We start from the raw sequence: 22,375 nt of genomic DNA on the forward strand, positions 1-22,375 counted from the left end.
AACTTTGTGTATTTGTCCACCGAACCGATTATTTATTTATTTTATTTTATTTTATTACATACATGAAAAACCAACAGCTATAAACATGTCTAAGAGGTACAATAGATTTACAGAGCCAATTACAGATTCTCACTTATAGTAAAGAAATAGATTTATATAGAAAAATTAAAGAGATTTAGATGAATTGGAATTAGATTGAAATGGAGACAGATTGAGTCCCGGTAAGGACGTAGGATAGTTTTTATCTATGAAGACGAAGTCGCAGGCAAAGTCTAGTATTTATAATTCACATCCGTATATTGTCAACTATCTCCAGCCGCCATATCGGAATTTCCGCAGCCATTTTAAGTGACTTACTCGTGCCGGAGTTTAACAAACGTCACCTCTAACCTCAATAAAGGTTTTGTTTGCCATTCCGCGCACGGTGACGTGACGTTTACGTCGGCTTGATGAACTTGATCACATAATAGCTTATATCGTGTTCCATTTGCTGATTAATTAAATAGACAGGCTTACAATGCCAGTCAATTCAGCCGTTTCACTGATTGGTACAAATTGAATGAACAGTTTAATTACTAAGCCATTGTATGTATTTCCTTTACCGGAATCAGCTAAGACCGCACCCAAAGTTTATAATAATAATTAATATGTTTTTTTTTATAAAAAGAATAAAATAATATCTGGGAGACCGAGCTTTCGGAAAACATATAAAAACTCAAAAATGCGCGTTTTCTCAGAGAGACCTAGATCGGTTTATCGCCCCCGAAAACCGCCATGTAGCAAAGGTCTCTCCCCTGAGAACCACGACCCCCGATTCAGCGCTTCTTCCGGCCAGTTGTTAAGGAAGGCGTCAAAGTCGTCCCGCCATCTCTGCCTAGGCCTGCCCCGCCCACGCTTCTTCGTCGGCATCCACTTGGTGGCTATGTTATATTACCCGCCTTTAATTTAATTGCTCATCCGGCTTATCAAAGCTGCTCCCGCGTGTTTCTAATATGCGTATCCCCAAAATGGCGTCGCTTCCATCAAGTCACACATCATTTTTTTTGCCAACGTCAGCATAAATATATACATATAAATAAATAAACAAGAATTGCTCGTTTAAAGGTATTAGATATCAAAGGCAAAATACGTGTAGTTGTAGGTAGTGTATAATAGTATACTATGTAGGTAATGTAACACTGATTGGTGCAAGTCGCGGCACAGTACCTACCTATAACAAGCATAAAAGCATTGCAATGTGTAAACGCTTTTTAAAGCGGATTTTGATCCCCGAAAACCGAAAATTAGGAAATTCAGTCAGATATATGCAATAGGTAGTTCACAATAATTTTTAAGAAAAAAAAACCGACTTCTATGCGGCCCGGTGAAAGATTATTGTAGATGGTGCGCTATGTAGAAAAGGAGGTAAAACCACCCACTTTTCTAGTAGCATTTCGTTTCTGTAAGGCTCGCAGTTCTAACCTAACCTAACCCACTTTTGTTCGGTTCTGTGAGGATAGCAGTTCAAACCTAACCTAACCCACTTAACGGCGCATGCGGTGCGGTGTACGGGGGTTTGAGCGGGAGGGGTTTGGCCTCATCATACTTTATACCTACATTTTATGGTAGGTAATCATAGTAGTTTGTTTAGTTTAGGTATCATAGTGGTTTTCCGGGTCAAGGTCTGTGTCCGAGTCCGGGTCCGAGTCCGGGTCTAGTCCAGGTCCGAGTCCGAGTCCAGGTCCGGGTCCGGGTCCGAACCGGATCCGGGTACGAGGCCGGATCTGGATCCGAGTCCGGGTCCCAGTCCAAGTCAAAGTCGAAATTCGAAATCACCAAACATGTACTATGCGTCGTTGAAGAGTTCTGTTCTGATCATCATCAGCAGTTCCAGTTCATCAAATGCGACAGTTTTTAATGTTAATGCTTTATTTTATGATGAAAATACAGAAAATTCTATACGTGTGCCTTTAAGATTTGAGGAGTTCCCTCGATTTCTCATGGATCCCATGTTCAGAACTTGAGCTTGACATAAATATGGCTTAAAAACCTAACTTGCTTAACAAACATAACGAAAAGGAAAAATCTCCAAACGCGAGCTATGCGTCGTTAAAGAGTTTCGTTCTGGTCATCATCAGCAGTTACACTTCCTCAAATGTTACTTTTTAAATGTATATGCTTAATTTGTTGATTAAAACACAACAATCACTATATGTATGCCTTTAAGATTTGAGGAGTTCCCTCGATTCCTTATGGATCTCATCATCAGAACTCGAGCTTGACAGAAATGTGGCTTAAAAACTAAACTTGCTTAACAAACATAACGAAGAGGACAAATCGCCAAACGTGAACTATGGGTCGTTGAAGAGTTCTGTTCTGATCATCATCAGCAGTTCCATTTCATCAAATGCGACAGTTTTTAATAAAAATGCTTGATTTTCTGATGAAAATACAAAAATCTCTATACGCACGCCTTTAAGATTTGAGGAGTTCCCTCGATTCCTCATGGATCCCATCATCAGAACTCGAGCTTGACAAAAATGTGGCTTAAAAACTTAACTTGCTTAACAAACATAACGAAGAGGACAAATCGCCAAACGTGAACTATGCGTCGTTGAAGAGTTCTGTTCTGATCATCATCAGCAGTTCCACTTCATCAAATGTCACGTTTCTGAATGTATATGCTTGATTTGTTGATAAAAACACAAAAATCACTATATGTACGCCTTTAAGATTTGAGGAGTTCCCTCGATTCCTCATGGATCCCATCATCAGAACTGGGTTTTGACCAAAACGGGACCAATCTGTATGCATATACATACAATCAAAAAAAGAATTTTCAAAATCGGTCCAGTAATGACGGAGATATGGAGTAACAAACATAAAATAAAAAATAAAAAAAAATAAAAATAAAAAAAAACATACAACCGAATTGATAACCTCCTTCTTTGAGATTTGGAAGTCGGTTAAAAAGTAAAGTAAGTTTCCAATCTGGGTATGTAAAATTTCACTCCTCATATTTCCAAAATTCTTGCATGTGAAATACTTCGCAATATAAGAAACTTTCGGGTAGTACATCAGTACCATCATCGGCATATAATTTGAAAGTACCTAGCTAACAATGAAAAGCCAATAGGTATATTAGGATAAAGCTTTGTCGCCCCTATCAGATGCTAATATAGTTACCGACGGGACGGGAGCAAGCTCGCACGAAGTAAAGTTTAAATGTAATCAAACGCCCACGGGCGAGCGCCCGCGGGTGTCTCCAGATAAAACAATGAAGTAAGTCACATGATTGAATAGCTGTAAACATTTCGACATTTTACCGTAATTAAATTTAACGGAATGAGTGTTGAAGTCTCTTGAACAGTTTGCAAAAAGGCTAAATAGTTAAGTTAAATTAATTAATTTAGAATATAATGACACAATTAAAAGCTATCCTTTTGAACTAAAAATAAATGCTTAATTCCTTATTAGATTAAACTGGTTTTTATTAGATTAGTAATTTCGCTGGGTTTAAAGTCACAATACAAATAAGATTTTGTCAAAAATTTAATTTTTGGTACAAGCTTTTATCGTTGACTGTACTTTTCTTACGACAGACAACTAATACTCATCGAGGCAATTCTAAAAACCCCTAACACAATTAGGTTGCGTTGTTTCATCACATAGCTCCTATGGCCACCTACTGTCTCCATCATCAGATCAGCTCGATAGTACCATAATATTGCATTGTCACCCGACTTACATGTGTAAGTATGCAAAATTTCAGCTCAATCGGAAACCGGGAAGCGGATCAAATTTAACTTGCAAGATTTGATTACAGACAGACAAGGGTCAGGTGAAAGTAAATAAGTTTTTGGCAAAAATTTAATTTTTGGTACAAGCTTTAATCGCTGACTGTACTTTTCTTACGACAGACAACAGAACTAATACTCATCGAGACAATTCTAAAAACCCCTAACACAATTAGGTTGCGTTGTTTCATCACAGAGTTCCTATGGCCACCTCCTGTCTCCATCATCAGATCAGTTCGACAGTACCATATTATTGTATTGTCATCAGAACTAATACATACAGCTGGCAATTTTCATGACGCTACGATCCTTGGAAGATGGTTAAATTAGTTACCTTAGATTCCATTACATAGTTAGTTACATACAGGTCGACCTAATGAAAGCTTGTTAATAATTAAAAACCGCTTGTAATATGTAGACATGAGCAAACCTCACCTTAAGGAAGTTAACAAGCATCTAAATCCTTAAGGAGAGGTTTGCTCTTGTTTATTTTGTACTGTGTCGCTAAGTTCTGTTAACAAGCATTCAAATAGCAAAAATTTGATTCGTAACCAGATTTGCCTCCGTGAATATGCATGCGGTTAAATGAAAGCGTTCGTTAGGGCGAAAATATGATATTTTTAGAGTTGAAAGTTTAAACTGACAAACGTATTATATTACCGTGTTCGTGGTTTCCGTCCGTAATTGCCCATTAAGGCTTTCAAATTTTAAATTGAAGTTAAATGATTGTAACCATATTATATTGCCGTTGATTGTAAATCTGGTTTATTGAAGTTTTAATATTTTCATCAGTCACAACGAAAACTTTACGTTGGTATAGCTTGTAGAATTTAAACTGTCGTGAGCGATGTTAAACGTTACAATTCCTACTTTATTAAACACAGTCGCGTTTCGATTTCCCCTTTCTTTGTTTACAGCTTAAAATTAGGGTTGTTACAACACATTGTTTCGTTAAAATTATTGTTGTTTCGTTTAATTTTCTGACAGTGACAGATGCTTTTGCCGTTCCCATTATTGCTGTTGTTGTTGTTCTGTGACTGCCACAAAGTTTGTCGCTTACAAGACCATATTTTGTAACCAACATTATATTATTTGGACAAACCTTATTTTACGCAGTCGGATTCATTCTATACCAAACGGGTGATGTTGATAAATGATACATAAATTAAGGCGTTTAAATGTTCAACTTCAATGTCGGTTCTCGACATGCAATATCAATCTGTAGTCAAAAGATTACTTAGTTTTTTCAGTTTCATGATTTTGGCGAGTTCGGGGCGAACTACTAGTTTACTTACTCAGTTCTTTGTCTTTGTTCTCATTTGTAACCAGCATATATTATCAAAGTTTTTTAGGGTTCCGTAGCCCAGCGGTTCTCAATCTTTTTTTTTACGAAACCCTTTTGGAAAGCGAAATACTTGATGGAACCCCACAATAAAACAATAGTTTTTAGAAGTGTATTTTTTTATTAATAAGCATAATAATTATGCTTATTTTATTATTCTAAATTATTCTAAATTCTTGCGGAACCCCTGCAGGGGTGTCGCGGAACCCTAGGGTTCCGCGGAACACACTTTGAGAATGGCTGCCGTAGCCAAATGGCAAAAAACGGAACCCTTATGGATTCGTCATGTCTGTCTGTCTGTCCGTCCGTATGTCATAGCCACTTTTTTCCGAAACTATAAGAACTGTTGAAACTTGGTACGTAGATGTATTCTGTGAACCGCATTAAGATTTTCACACAAAAATAGAAAAAAAACAACATTAAATTTTGGGGGTTCCCCATACTTAGAACTGAAATTCAAAATTTTTTTTTATTAGACCCATACGTGTGGGGTATCTATGGATAGGTCTTCAAACATGATATTGAAGTTTCTATTATCATTTTTTTTCTAAACTGAATAGTTTGCGCGAGAGACACTTCCAAAGTGGTAAAATGTGTGCCCCGCCTGTAACTTCTAAAATAAGAGAATGATAAAATTTAAAAAAATATATATGATGTACATTACCATGCAAACTTCCACCGAAAATTGGTTTTAACGAGATCTAGTAAGTAGTTTTTTTTTATACGTCATAAATCCCCTAAATACGGAACCCTTCATGGGCGAGTCCGACTCGCACTTGGCCGCTTTTCGAACAGTACGTTGTCAAACGGCAAAAGCTCGTAATATTACCTCTAAAGCCACCAAAGCAGCAAGGAAAGTTTTTTCATTAAAGTTATAGTTGCGACAGTCCTAACTACGGCTTTAATCATATAGAGACTTAATATCACATGTTAAGCCGCTCGTATTACGGCTTGGAGTTCGAACAAAGGGCCTACAAAAAGACGAGTTTTGCTGCATAAACGCAATACCTCGCGGGACAAAAACGTCACTAGAGTTACTAGGATTCATACGGCTGACGTCGTCAATCATCTATCACATCTGAGTATTAAACAATGCGTCCAGTCACGGTACCTACAATATAGGTATTGTGTTGTCGTCCTATGGTACCCCATTGGTACAAAGGGCCTTCGTGAGACGTCGCCATCCACTCCTGTCCTGTGCCTCGCGCTCCGCGTCCCTCCAATGGGTCTGATGGGTCGTTTTTCGCTCGTCTGAACTGGCATTTCGACGGTCTTCTTAGCGACAATATAGGTATTATACCATAATAAAATGCAACTCCAGAGGTGTCACGTTGAAATTGCCGATAATTTCATCTTGGTGTAAAGGATGACTCACCTTAGACCGGGCCGTGTCCGGGCCGGTGCTTCCGGAGCTTCGTTTTATATGGAAACCATCACATAATCACCTGTCTTATGTCATAAAAGTAAGCGCCGGAAGCTCCGGCCCGGACACGGCCCGGTCGGCCCGGTCTAACGTGAGTCTTAACTCCTTCGCGAAAATCACCGTAATTCATTCCATAGCTGGAACTTTCGCGGAATTTAAAATAAATATATTTGTTTATTGAGAAGTTCAACAGCGTTTACGGTAAATAATATACAAAAATCGGCCAAGTGCGAGTCGGACTCGCGCACGGAGGGTTCCGCACCATCAACAAAAAATAGAGCAAAACAAGCAAAAAAAAAAACGGTCACCCATCCAAGTACTGACCACGCCCGACGTTGCTTAACTTCGGTCAAAAATCACGTTTGTTGTATGGGAGCCCCACTTAAATCTTTATTTTATTCTGTTTTTAGTATTTGTTGTTATAGCGGCAACAGAAATACATCATCCGTGAAAATTTCAACTGTCTAGCTATCACGGTTCGTGAGATACAGCCTGGTGACAGACGGACGGACGGACGGACGGACGGACAGCGGAGTCTTAGTAATAGGGTCCCGTTTTTAGGGTTCCGTAGCCAAATGGCAAAAAACGGAACCCTTATAGATTCGTCATGTCTGTCTGTCTGTCTGTCTGTCTGTCTGTCCGTCTGTCCGTCTGTCCGTCTGTCCGTCTGTCTGTCCGTCCGTATGTCACAGCCACTTTTCTCCGAAACTATAAGAACTATACTGTTGAAACTTGGTAAGTAGATGTATTCTGTGAACCGCATTAAGATTTTCACACAAAAATAGAAAAAAAACAATAAATTTTTGGGGTTCCCCATACTTCGAACTGAAACTCAAAATTTTTTTTTTTCATCAAACCCATACGTGTGGGGTATCTATGGATAGGTCTTCAAAAATGATATTGAGGTTTCTAATATCATTTTTTTCTAAACTGAATAGTTTGCGCGAGAGACACTTCCAAAGTGGTAAAATGTGTGTCCCCCCCCCCCTAACTTCTAAAATAAGAGAATGATAAAACTAAAAAAAATATATGATGTACATTACCATGTAAACTTCCACCGAAAATTGGTTTGAACGAGATCTAGCAAGTAGTTTTTTTTTAATACGTCATAAATCGCCTAAATACGGAACCCTTCATGGGCGAGTCCGACTCGCACTTGGCCGCTTTTACCCTTTGGGTACGGAACCCTAAAAACATGAGAACTTATAAGCAGAGCCAATAACAGAACTCCCAAAAATTATGAATTATGTGGAAAGTAGATAATGATAACCATTTCACAATAGTCATTTAGGACATGTCTTATCTGTCACTTCAGGCTGCCAACAGTAGTTACAAACGAGGAAGTTTCCAAACCCCAAATTTCAAAACCACAAGACAGCAAACAACACCAAATAGTCCTCAAGACATTACTACCCAAAGCCAACTGCGAACTTTAAACTTTGAAATTGTTTTATGACAGCTTCGACATCGCACACAGCAACACTTCTCACCAATGATGGTACTTTAAATCATCAGTTTAGTCAGGTGTGGACGATGGTTGAAAACAAAAAGTATAGTTGTCAATGTACATACCTACCTATCCATTTGTTATTATTTATGTGATGCACTACGGTCGCAAATAATTTAAATGGTATTTCAAACTGTTTTGTGAAGTAGGTTTTTTTCTATTAAAGGCTAAAACACAGTTTGATTATGTATAGTGGCCATATTGTCCATAGTTATAAGGGGCATAACTATGGACAATATTTGATTTTTTCAACAATACTATGCAAATTTTAGGATGCTCATTAAAAATATTGAAATCAACTCACTGTTTTTAGGCAGGAAAATACCCTTGTTCTAACTGCTAAAGTAAAACGATATAATATTATGTCTGTTTGAATTTCAGCTTCAAAGTTTCAATTTAGTGGTAACCGTTGAGGAAATTCGGCTACCGCTTCTCCATATATACGCGATCCCCAATTTCCGCGTTGGTCATTAACATTACAGACTAGTAATTGTTAAAGAGGCTAGAAAGTGACCAGTAGATGAACGATTTAGTTTGAGGGCCAACCCGTCCGGGGAATATATGATTACCATCAGGGCCGGATTAAGCATGTCGGGGCCCCTAGGCAGTGCAATGCTCGGGGCCCCCTTACAGTTAATTCTGAATACATAAGTTCAGTTGTTCAGTACAGCGAAGTAAGTTTGCGGTTTTAATTTCAACCTTCAGATGTCGGTTGAGCCGATCCGAACATGCCGAACGATGCGATGCGCTCTTGCGTGGACATAAAGGTTTTTAGGGTTCCGTAGCCAAATGGCAAAAAACGGAACCCTTATAGATTCCTCATGTCTGTCTGTCTGTCTGTCTGTCCGTCTGTCTGTCCGTCCGTATGTCACAGCCACTTTTCTCCGAAACTATAAGAACTATACTGTTGAAACTTGGTAAGTAGATGTATTCTGTGAACCGCATTAAGATTTTCACACAAAAATAGAAAAAAAAACAATAAATTTTTGGGGTTCCCCATACTTCGAACTGAAACTCAAAATTTTTTTTTCATCAAACCATCATTTTTTTCTAAACTGAATAGTTTGCGCGAGAGACACTTCCAAAGTGGTAAAATGTGTGTCCCCCCCCCCCCCTAACTTCTAAAATAAGAGAATGATAAAACTAAAAAAAAATATATGATGTACATTATGGATAGGTCTTCAAAAATGATATTGAGGTTTCTAATATCATTTTTTTCTAAACTGAATAGTTTGCGCGAGAGACACTTCCAAAGTGGTAAAATGTGTGTCCCCCCCCCCCCCCCCTAACTTCTAAAATAAGAGAATGATAAAACTAAAAAAAATATATGATGTACATTACCATGTAAACTTCCACCGAAAATTGGTTTGAACGAGATCTAGCAAGTAGTTTTTTTTAATACGTCATAAATCGCCTAAATACGGAACCCTTCATGGGCGAGTCCGACTTGCACTTGGCCGCTTTTTATATTAGTTTTTGCCGATTCCTCCTTGCGTCCAGTGTGGGGAGAGCTCTTTTTTTCTCAATAAGTAGTTAAATATTTTGCGAGGCTGAACAGCGATCGTCCGTCCATATGAGCCACATGATTAAAATGAACCTAATAATAAAAAATATACATGTGTTTAAATTATTATTCATTAAACAGTCAAACTAGCATGTAAGTACAGGGTAAATCGGAAAAATATAAAAAATCGCGAACGCCGCGAGCGCGAAACTTTTTGTGAAAAAATTGTGAAAGCGTGTTAAAAAGGCCTAAAAATCCGAAGTTACCCAGTGCGGTGAGCTTTCATGCGAGGTCAAAGCCGTGCTTCAGGATAAGCTCAGCTAGATCACAGACGACGACCAATGTCCATTGTATTAAAAAGCGAGACCTCAGGCCGAGCTTGGCGCAGCGAGGCCAAAGGCTAAGCTGAAGAAGAGATTTGGTAGGCGAACCAAAAATTGAGGTAAAAAGTGATGCTGAAGGTCGAGCTCAGCAATCTCCACATACTTAACAAGCCCGAAGCGTACTTATAACCAGCGAGGTGAGCTTTCATGCGAGGCAAAAGGCTTAAGCTTCTGAAATCAATGAATCAAAGCAGCGCTCTGATACGAACCAATCGTCAAATGTTACTCAACAATAATATACATATGTGTCATACAAGAGCTACTCGGAGGGCCGAAGTTTCATTAATGAGGTTTTAGGCCCTCGGGAGCCTGAAATTCGTGCTCGATTTACAGACTTTAAAAGCTATAAAATAACATAATTTACATAATCATTTGATGATTGTGTGTCTGAGAAACTGATATTGGACATTAGGTATAAGTAGGTAACATAAAAAAATATTTATGAATTTTGGCCATATGAAACATTTATTTTTTGGCGCGCGCGGGGCCGCCGGGGCCCCCTATCCGAGGCGGGGCCCATAGGCAGTTGCCTACTCTGCCTTAGGGTTAATCCGGCCCTGATTACCATAAAATAAATGATCACCATTGGCAAGTAAATAGCTCTTTAACATGCACATGTCGAACAGGCCTTTTCAACCACATGACGCTGCAATGGATAGTTACTAATAGTTCCAACTAAAAGTAGGTGCCGTATTGAGCGTGTTACATTCTAAATTATCAAAATCTCCAAAGATTAAAACAAATAGATAGTGAAGTGGTACAAATGCTAGCAATTATAGGTATCGGTAACAATTGTAACAACAATATACCTATTATAGTAATATAGTATGTACATGGAGACGTCATTGTCGTCATTGCAAAGATCGACTGAGAAAAAGTAATGAATCCACTGCTGAGTAAGTATAATTTATGAATTAATTAATTAAAAATTAAAAAACACGACTGCAAATTAAAAGCGAACTGAAAAGCTAAATGTTTTTTCTAAAGGCTGCGTAATATGGCGTATTAAGTCCGCCATATTGTTTTTATAATGACATCACATAGCCTATGTTACTCGGGATGATGTAAGGATTCTAATGATATATCATACATGTAAATCGGTTAAGGCATTTAGCTACTAGAGTGAAACAAAGAAACTTACATACCCACCCACCCACATACAAACATGAACCCTGAAAACAATACACTCCTTTGTTGGGGCAGTCGTGTAAAAATTTACACTAGTTCGCCCTTTATGTTGCTCAAGAAATCGATGCAAATTATATTTTGTCTGTTATACAAATGCTTACCGGATATGTTATTTTGAACTCCTGCAACTGCCGTTGGACAGCATCTAAGGAAACGTTAAGGTAAAACTCCATATGCATTATTTGCTATGGCAAGGCAGACTATTGCAACTAGCCACTGCGTGGCTTAAAGATCATAGCGTGCGAAATCGGAATCTCTATATATTTATTACTGGTTCTACTAATTGACTATATCCTTTGCTCATTTGTACGGAGGATTAATGTAATTTAGAAAATTTGCCTAGCGAAAATAAACAATGAACCTTTATTTTGTTCCCAATCATATTTTACATTAGCGGTTATACACGCAATAATGGTTTGCATTAGCGGAAATGGGTGAGCGCGAGTCAATACAATTCCAACATAAAATCAGTAGGTGCGTTTAGTTTTAATTCCGTTCGTGTTAATTGTCAGTTACTATACTTGTATGATGTGTGTGTGTAAATAAATCAATTTATATTGATTGCACTGCGTATACATTTCTATAATTGATACATAATATTCTTGGGGCTGCCTCAATTTTCTAGTGCTTCTAGGATGTTTGGGAAAGTAGGTACGGATAATGAACGAATGAATGAATGAAATCTTTTATTTCAGGCAACTAGTGGCTCATACATAAGTACCTTAAAAAGTAGCATACATATTATAAAAATATAACTAAACACAAAAAAAAAACACATTATGATTGCGACGCATTACGCAACACCGCAGTGTCAGGGAACCGTCCGCGGAACCGCCGAAACTTGACACCCTTCGGCCAAAACTCCTCCTTGGTGAAGGTCGCTAGATGTTCAGTCGGAACGGTCACCACAAACGAATTAAAATTCGCATTGTGTCGAGATTCCAACTTCGCGACCCTCAGGATGAATCCGGTTTTTGCTTTCACATACTTTACGATATCATCGACCTTCGTAAGGTCGATGGTATGTCTATGCATTAATTTGAAACCGAGTAGCTTCCCAGATGCGCCGTCTTCGGGCCGGTACTGACGGACTGCAATCCGACTGTCCCTTGTATGGGAACTGCACGCCGACGTTTGCAATTGGCGTGCAGTTCCCATACAATTACAGTCATGTTGCAGTCCGTCTTTATCGGCCCTCAGAGATGGCTCCAACAGTTAGTGGCAGCCGAAAATGGCAAGGAGCTTGCAAAATTAATTTAATAATAATGTTTCACCTCAGCAGCTCGAACGAGGTTACTCCGTTGCTTAAAAACAGTATGCGAAATTCAATTTTCAAAGTACGCTAATAAAGTAATTATTTTACCGAAATTCTACGAAAAGAAAGGAAACGGCAGCGGGGTAAAAGAAGGAAAAGGCTTAACCTGTCACTGGTGGCTGACAGACTATTGGTTTTCTCATCGTCCCGTGAGTGGTTAGCCGCCATTCTACTGCTAACGGCACTTGAAGGGTTGTACCAATTAAATACCTCGCGATACTAAGAACATAAGTATACTTACTAAGTTTCATACGCATGACAACTCTTTTAATATCTCGGCAACAGGCCTTTTAAAGTTATTTTTTAGGACTAATCACATACTTATGTAATTACAAGATTAAGAGAAAATAGATATAGATAGATAGCCAAGAGCTCCCAATGCAGACGCCAACTTGTCAGACGCCAACACCTGCAAACCTAAACAACGATAACAGACCATTGCATAACACCGTACAAACGAAGATCTTACATCCAACATTAAAACACGAACCTGTATCGATAGGCATCTTACACCAAAATATGAACAGACTAGCGAACAAAACCTACAGGCTAGAATCGGAACTCCAGCTACGTGATCAAGTTGATGTACTGTGCCTAACAGAACACTGGCTACAAAGCAACCAGATACCTACAGTAAACATATGCAACTACCATCTACGTGCTCATTTTTGCCGGCTGTCCAAGACTGGAGGAGGGAGCTGCATATATGTTAAATCCGATATCCCCTGCATGGAAAGGAAAGAAATAACGGACTTGTCAGTAGAATCCCAGTTCGAGGTATGTGGTGTCGAGTGCGTAGGACTGGATCTTATAGTGGTATGTGTGTATAGACCGCCAAGTGGTGACATATTATTTTACTTAGATATGTTAAGTAAATTATTAAATCTTAATTCCATTCAAAATTATAATGTTATAGTAGTTGGTGATATAAATATCGACATACTATTAAATAATTCAAACTCAAAGTACTTATTAAATATTCTTAAGCAATGTGGCCTCAGGCATCTAGTAAACACACCTACCAGATTAACCGATAACTCGGCCACTTGTATAGACCATGCTTACTCAAATATAAATAAATCTTACATTCAATCTGTGTCCTGTTATAACATGCACCTATCTGATCACTTATGTATTCACTTGAGCGTTAACATCAACATTAAACCTACCTTCCAAAGTGGTCATGTACTAAAAAGAACTATTACTGTACAACGGAAACTAAACTTTACCCAATGTTTAGAGACATATGACTGGGATTCTGTTCTAAGGAAGACAATATGTCCCGGTAAACAAACCGAATTAGTCATGAATGTCATAAAATATCACTATGAAATATATTTTCCATTGAAAAAACATCAAATCAAGAATAATGTAAGTGTGTGGGTCAATGATTCCATTAAGAAACTTCGTAAACTTATTTATAAAAAAAAATGTATATTATCGTTAAACCCCGATAACGCTGAATCCCGTGCCAACCTGCTCTGCTTAGAATCCCAATACTGGTCGAAATTGAAAGAAGTTCGAAGTAGTTTTATTAATAATAAGATATCAAACAGCAGTGACGATATGTGTAGGAGCGTCTGGCGCGTTATCTCCGCTGAGACATGCAAAAATAAAAAATGCAGTGCACTCGATGTACTAGTCAGTAAATCACCTGGTGATTCCCCCGCCGCCCGCGCCGCGCACGCCGCCGCTCTGCTAAACCGGTACTACATAGATACGAATGTCAACAATGAGCCGCCGTGCGTTAACGCTGCGCTGGCATATCTCTCGCTATATTTACCTATTACCCCTCATCCGTATCATTTTGAGCCGTTTACCCTTAAGGAAATGATCACTGTATGCAAACGAATAAAAAGAAAGGAATCGAAAGATATCAATGACATGTCAACGCGGACCATAGATTACCTGCCCCCGACCGTTATTTCACTGTTACTTTTACTGTTAAATAATTGCATCTACGCCGGAATTTATCCCGACGTATTGAAACAAATTAAAATTCAGCCTATTTATAAAAAGAAAGGGGAAATGCACCTGCCAAAAAACTATAGGCCAATATCATTAATACCTATATTATCAAAAATCTTTGAACGCTTAATTAGTGATAGAATAATGAAACATATTATGTCAAACAATCTTTTAAACCGCCAGCAATTTGCGTACCAGCCAGGACGGTCTACCACAGATGCGGCGCGCGAAGTAGTGGATCGAGTGACAGCGCATCTGGAGGGCGGGCGGCAGGTCGCAGCGGTATTCTGCGACTTGTCGCGCGCCTTCGAGATGATCGACCATTCACTACTTCTCGCCAAGCTCTCACGTTACGGATTTACAGGTAGTTTCCACAGTGCAATTGCGTCGTTCCTGGGAAATCGAAAACAGCGCACCTACGTCCTCAATACGGGGTCGGATCTGGAACCGATTGGTGACTGTGCCGTACCCCAAGGATCGGTTATGGGAAATAACCTGTTTTTGATTTTAATTAATGACATTACGACTGCCTGTAACGAGCCGGAATATGTGATCTTTGCCGACGATACGTGCATCATAGTTCATGCTGATGAAGTGGAAGCCTTGAAATTAAAGCTACGCTTAGTCATGGAAAACATGTCGCGGTGGTTCTCTTCCAACGGTATGTTATTAAATGTGGAAAAAACTAACATTATACATTTTAGTTTAAAAAAGAAATACAGCCCTCTAAATATTTCAACCACCAATAACACCATTGTACCTCAGGTAGACTCAGCTGGGTATCTGGGCTTCGTAATAGATTCGGGGCTGACATGGTCGTCACATATTGACTATGTATGTGACAAACTGTCCGCCGCTTGCTATGCACTGTCTAGACTCGCACCCACCTTATCTCCTAGCAACTTGAGGAAAGCATACTTCGGTTACTTTCACTCAATTTTAATTCAAGGGGTCGACTTATGGGCAACGTCTGCAAATCGTGACAGGGTTTTTAAGATTCAAAAGCGAGCCTTGCGCGTTATAGACCGAAAACCGTTAGACCATCACGCTAAAGACATATTCAGACGTCATAAAATCCTTACTTTACCAAGTGTTTACATACTGACTGCTTGTACATACATTCGTAGCAACCTACATAACTATAAAACATACGGGAATTCTACCCAAAGACCTACACGCAGTCGGCACCTGTTGATGCCCCCGCGCACACGTCTAGCCAAGGCTCGCGCGGCTCTCAGCGTTGCGGGAGTACATCTGTATAACTGTGTTCCTGAACACATAAAAAAACAGGATAGTAATGCCTTATTTACAAAAAAACTAAAATCATTCCTTATTAACCTTGCGTGCTACAATGTAAACGAGTTTCTGGAAAATCATCATTGATCCTAACACCATGTAAATTAAAATAATATAAGAATATGTACCTATGCATCCTCATGTACCTAATAATGTGTTAACAACATAATAATTTAATTTTTATTTTGAATATTTTGTATTTATTGTTTGACATGTAAATGATATGTACATTTACGAATAAATCATCTGAAATCTGAAATCTGAAATAGAAATTAATTTTATAAATCCTCCATGGAAAATTAATTCGCTGGATTAGACATTTAAAAAATCCAAATAATTTTCAACACGAGAAATTAGCAGTATTTTTTTGCTATCGTTTCTTTTTATTATTTCATCAGTGGGTGGCACTCTGCCAACGATGTTAAATAAGTACATCACACGGGCACTCCGCTATAGTAATTCAATTGCCGGCGGGTTTGCTTGCGTTACGCTGGCGTATTTTACCTACTCATTACGCAGGGAAGATGAGGGTTTTTTGAAGTTATAGGTCTTCTTATATCCTCAAATGGCTTGGCGGGTTTAAAAGTAGGTAAATATATGAAATTTCACAGACCAAAATCCGATGTAATTAGTCACCAAAGGGAGATATGCGGGCGCACAAAGGAAAAGCAGATAAAGCGTTACCTTATCCTTAAATAGGGCGCGACAAAAAGAAAAGACTACTGTGTATGGAATACCTTGAAGGATTCTCGAAAGAGTATTTATTTATTATAGTTATGGGGCTCAGTTAAAGCGATCAGCAATGCGCAAGTAGCAATTCTCAGGGGTCGTCCTGGCGGTCTAGCACAACTTGCGTTCTCGCGCGCGAGTCCATACTTGAAGTCGCGCCAGATGTATGGAGTCGCGCGCGAGAACGCATTTCATGCTAGACCGCCTGATACAATTCGACTACGCGATTATCGACTCACGCGAGTCACGTGATTGCCAATTAGGATTCTAGTTCAATAATGTTTGATCACGCGTTCGCACTTTGCGATAATCGCGTAGTCGCGTTGTATTAGGACGACCCCTCAACTCGGCGTCCATTCAAATGAGCCGTAAACTCGTTTGTACACTAAGTTGACATAAAAAGGGTTAGGTTCGTCCCACATTGTCACCTCGTCTAACCCAAAAGTTTTAAATTGCCTGCCAATGAACGAACTACTCCACTCACTTTCAGCTAGATTTAACTTCGATACAACAGCAATTAATTCTAATGGAATTGAGTATGAAACCGCACAAAGCAATTTGAATTTAATTACTGCACTGAACTTTGGGCACTTTGAACAGTGCTTTAACTTTCAATTATATTACAGATGCGACAACATAGTTTGCCGCGTCTAGCGATAAAACATTGCGTACCGGAGACACGCTCAACAAGTTTAAATTTTCTTAATTTTTCTAAAAGTTTACAGCAAGTATAAATGACTCACGTTAGAGTTTCCGGAGCTTCGTTTTCTATGAAAAGCATCACCTGTCATCTGTGATAGAAAAGTAAGCGCCGGAAGCTCCGGCCCGGACACGGCCCGGTCTAACGTGAGTCATCCTTAATAGAGGGTCATGAGTAGACCAACGTAGTGATATATTGCATTACATATGCATTACAATTACAATTAGCCCCATCAAGAAGTAAAATAATTGTCATGGAGGAATTCCATTCTGGCCCTCATGAGCAGATCCATTTCACCAAATAGCACTGCTTAAATTGCAAATGCTTGGTTTTTAGATACAAAAAAATCGCTATAACAGGTGAGGGGTTTTGTCTTTCGGCTTTGTTTCGCTTTACTTTTTTTTTAATCGACCATATCCAAAATCGATTTTCTCTACAATTCCCTCAGTCGGCTAAGTCCATCCGAAGCAATAAAGACTTCAATTTTATCGGCAATAATAAAACAAATCCGATCGGCTGCGTCAATAGGTACGCGTTGCTAGGATCGAAGGAATCGCTCGGATGATCCAAGAGATCCATATTATACTGGTTTATTTACTGTGAGGGGCTTCGGAGCTATAAAGAGTTGGTAATAGATTAATGTGATTTTAGGGCCATAAACAGATTTTGGCTGGCTTTAATACAATAGTAATTGGGCAATCTTGCGGATTATTCTTGCTACAATAGCTTTATTATTGTTTTAGCCACGTAAATACTACGATGTATGGTAAAATTTTCACTTAATTAGAAACCAAATCTTGGATAAATTTAACTTGCAACTTAAAATTTATCCATTGCAAGATACTATAACAGAGACCAACATTGGAACGGTTGGGGACAGATAAATGCTATAAACAAGGTGTATGTACTCTTAGTGTAAGGCCTGAGTGGACGCTCATGTTGGGCGTGCAGCGGGGCGGGGCGTGCGGCGTGCATGTTAAACAAATGCAAGCGTATAGGAGCGGCCTTAGTGCACGCTGCTCAAATCACTTGTGAGCCCGACGCCACGCTGCACGCCCCGCTGAACGCTCCGCTTCGAGCGTCCACTCAGGCCTTACACTTAGAAAACTCGTATAATCGTGCATGATAAATTTAAATCGCAACGGAATCACAGAATAAGTAATACGGAATATAATATTTCACATGGTACAACTTATTTTCATTTCTCACAGGACATTTATGTTGTAAGGGATTCTCTCCGTATAGAACCGAGGGTCGTATTCCCCTAAGGGACTGACTACAATCGGAGTCACAGGGCCTGAAAGGTTATAATAAAATTGATGTTGTTACTATTCCATTCTGAGAAGGGTTAGGCAATAAAAATAAGATTCTTATGTGACATCCGGAATGTTTTACAATCTTAACTCGATTTACGATTTGAAAAGTTAACTATTGGGTTTCAATTTGTATTTGGAAACTTGAAAATACCATTGAAGTAGTGAAAAAATAAAACCGGCCAAGTGCGAATCGGACTCGCGCACGGAGGGTTCCGCACCATCAACAAAAAATAGAGCAAAACAAGCAAAAAAGCGGCCAAGTGCGAGTCGGACTCGCCCATGAAGGGTTCCGTATTTAGGCGATTTATGACGTATTAAAAAAAAACTACTTGCTAGATCTCGTTCAAACCAATTTTCGGTGGAAGTTTACATGGTAATGTACATCATATATTTTTTTTAGTTTTATCATTCTCTTATTTTAGAAGTTAGGGGGGGGGACACACATTTTACCACTTTGGAAGTGTCTCTCGCGCAAACTATTCAGTTTAGAAAAAAATGATATTAGAAACCTCAATATCATTTTTGAAGACCTATCCATAGATACCCCACACGTATGGGTTTGATGAAAAAAAAAATTTTGAGTTTCAGTTCGAAGTATGGGGAACCCCAAAAATTTATTGATTTTTAGGGTTCCGTAGCCAAATGGCAAAAAACGGAACCCTTATAGATTCGTCATGTCTGTCTGTCTGTCCGTCTGTCCGTCTGTCCGTCCGTATGTCACAGCCACTTTTCTCCGAAACTATAAGAACTATACTGTTGAAACTTGGTAAGTAGATGTATTCTGTGAACCGCATTAAGATTTTCACACCAAAATAGAAAAAAAACAGTAAATTTTTGGGGTTCCCCATACTTCGAACTGAAACTCAAAAATTTTTTTTTCATCAAACCCATACGTGTGGGGTATCTATGGATAGGTCTTCAAAAATGATATTGAGGTTTCTAATATAATTTTTTTCTCAACTGAATAGTTTGCGCGAGAGACACTTCCAAAGTGGTAAAATGTGTGTCCCCCCCCCTGTAACTTCTAAAATAAGAGAATGATAAAACTAAAAAAAATATATGATGTACATTACCATGTAAACTTCCACCGAAAATTGGTTTGAACGAGATCTAGTAAGTAGTTTTTTTTTTTATACGTCATAAATCGCCTAAATACGGAACCCTTCATGGGCGAGTCCGACTCGCACTTGGCCGCTTTTTTTCTATTTTTGTGTGAAAATCTTAATGCGGTTCACAGAATACATCTACTTACCAAGTTTCAACCAGGGCTTGTTAACGTTACCAATTCACATTATAAAGTAACGTTACTTAACGTTAAAATCATAAAAATACCTTATTACCGGTAGTTAATGGTAACGATACTTGATAACTTAACATTATTATAACGTTAGCTAGTTAACGTTAATTTTACGGGTAATTTTACTTTTTATTGCAGGGCTTGTTAACGTTACCCAATTCATATTATAAACTAACGTTACCAAACTAACGTTAACACTATCATTCTTTAAGCTGATATTTGCTTGTAATTTCATACACAATTTTAAGGCCAGTAGACCTTATTGACCATAAATACGGCAGGGCTTCTGTCAAATTGAAATAGAATCAGTCAAAATACATTAAAGATAATTATGTACGTTAGTAAAACTCAACTTTAATTCTAGTAGTTAGAGTTCATAGTCTTTTGTCATTATTCTTTATGTTTATCAAATGAAAGAGGTGGTATTCTACTTGTTTAAGATCTTTGTCCAATATGCATTGCGTCTCACTCTCTCATTAAGCAAAATGTGAGACGCAAATACACATTGGACCGAGATTGGACAGATAGAATACCACCCGGCTGTGTCGGAATATATTTGCCAAAATAAGAAGGTTGCAAAACGTCATAAATTAGTTTGTTAAATATGATGGTATAGCTAATTCGTTACTTGGTCGGTTTATATTAGGTATAGGCGTCTTTGATATAATATACGTCAAGATTATATAGGTTGGATAATGTCTTGATTTATTTTGTGAAATATGGAGGTGTTGCAGAAATGTAATTTAGTCGGATTATATTAAATGAGACACCTATTTATTGATGTTACTTCTTGCTTGTAAAAATGATTCAATTAAATTCGATTCGATTAAAGATAATTATGTAGGTACGTTAGTAAAACTAAACTTTAATTCTAGTAGTTAGAGTTGATAGTCTTATGTCATTATTCTTTATGTTAATCTATAATGGTGAAACTTAAATTCTTATTTGAGACATTATTACATGCAATGTGAAATAATAATAATGTCCTAATGTGATAGGTTGTTCGGCGTGTGGTTCTGAATAGGAACGAAATTTTTATTATTTTTGCGCTACGACGCACGGTTTAGGAGATCCAGCCCTATAAAGATTTTTCTTTCCTTTTTTTTCTTCTATTTATTAGTTTTTTTTCTTGTATTTTTTAAATGTTATTAAGGGGTTTTCTAAAGGGGAACGAAAGTTTGATTACTTTTGCGCTACGACGTACGGTTTAGGACACTTTAGGAGCATTATAAAGTTTTTTGGTCATTTTCGAAATCTGCACACCTGATTCAAATAAGGTGCATCTATATCTATTAAGCCAACATCAACAACATATCTACTATCGAAATGTACTTTTGATAGTAGTAGTACGAAATGTAATCTGAAAGGAATCAAGTAATGCATTCCTGTAATGAGGAATCGACATTGATTCCAATTACTAGTAATTGTAATATTAGAAAAGGTGATTCCTGATTCCTTAATTGGAAGTGTACTTAGTAATTCGGAATTGTTAGATTACAAAGTAATCTGGGAATCGGTAATCAGATTACAAAGTAATTTCGAGTAATCGTGGAACCAGGAATCAATTACGAAATGCCCATCTCTGCTTGAGAGTGAATGAGCATTCGCTCGATTGTCAACGATGATGGCATCTATCAGTGAATCAAACGGTAAATAAGCAGCTGTTAACGTTACCTACTAACGTTAAAAATGGTGTATCGATACCTTTGACTTAACGTTAGCTCAAATTGACAGCTGCTAACGTTACCATTTTGTTACCGGTAAAGAGTAGTATAACTAACGGTACCTGGTCTAACGTTAGTTAGAACTTAACGTTAAATCTGTCACCTTGTGGTAACGATACCAACTTTTTAACGGTATTTAAAGCCCTGGTTTCAACAGTATAGTTCTTATAGTTTCGGAGAAAAGTGGCTGTGACATACGGACGGACAGACAGACGGACAGACAGACGGACAGACAGACGGACAGACAGACAGACATGACGAATCTATAAGGGTTCCGTTTTTTGCCATTTGGCTACGGAACCCTAAAAAACGGTCACCCATCCAAGTACTGACCCCGCCCGACGTTGCTTAACTTCGGTCAAAACTCACGTTTGTTGTATGGGAGCCCCACTTAAATCTTTATTTTATTCTGTTTTTAGTATTTGTTGTTATAGCGGCAACAGAAATACATCATCTGTGAAAATTTCAACTGTCTAGCTATCACGGTTCGTGAGATACAGCCTGGTGACAGACGGACGGACGGACGGACGGACGGACAGCGAAGTCTTAGTAATAGGGTCCCGTTTTTACCCTTTGGGTACGGAACCCTAAAAACGATATTCTACGATGAGGCGTTCGAATGCTCGTCACTGTCTCAGTAATTATCATATTTAAGGATGAAGCACATCAGAAAGCTCGGCACCAGACCAGCGCCGCCTCAATTTATTATATAAGCACTGGAACGTATACCTTCAAAGATACCTTGTTGGTCGGCCGGTATACCGGTCGTGTAAAAATGTGTGTATGCAAAATCAATTATCAAGTTGTTTAGAAATAGCTGAGAAATCGTGTATCGCACAAAACAAGCAAGTTAAGAACCTTTTAATAAGGGTCTTAAGTCCTTTGACCTCGCTAAGATTGCAAAGAG

At 38.5% G+C, this 22,375-nt stretch overlaps 1 protein-coding gene across 1 annotated transcript in view; it reads right to left on the reverse strand.

Moving 5' to 3' along the window:
• LOC134658025 (orexin/Hypocretin receptor type 1-like) overlaps positions 1-22,375 on the reverse strand; it is a 115,281-nt gene that overhangs the window by 85,940 nt on the left and 6,966 nt on the right. The gene's annotated exons all lie outside the window — the stretch shown is intronic.

The sequence above is a fragment of the Cydia amplana genome, chromosome 21 (assembly GCF_948474715.1).
Source record: "Cydia amplana chromosome 21, ilCydAmpl1.1, whole genome shotgun sequence".
Classification (NCBI taxonomy): Eukaryota; Metazoa; Arthropoda; class Insecta; order Lepidoptera; family Tortricidae; genus Cydia; species Cydia amplana.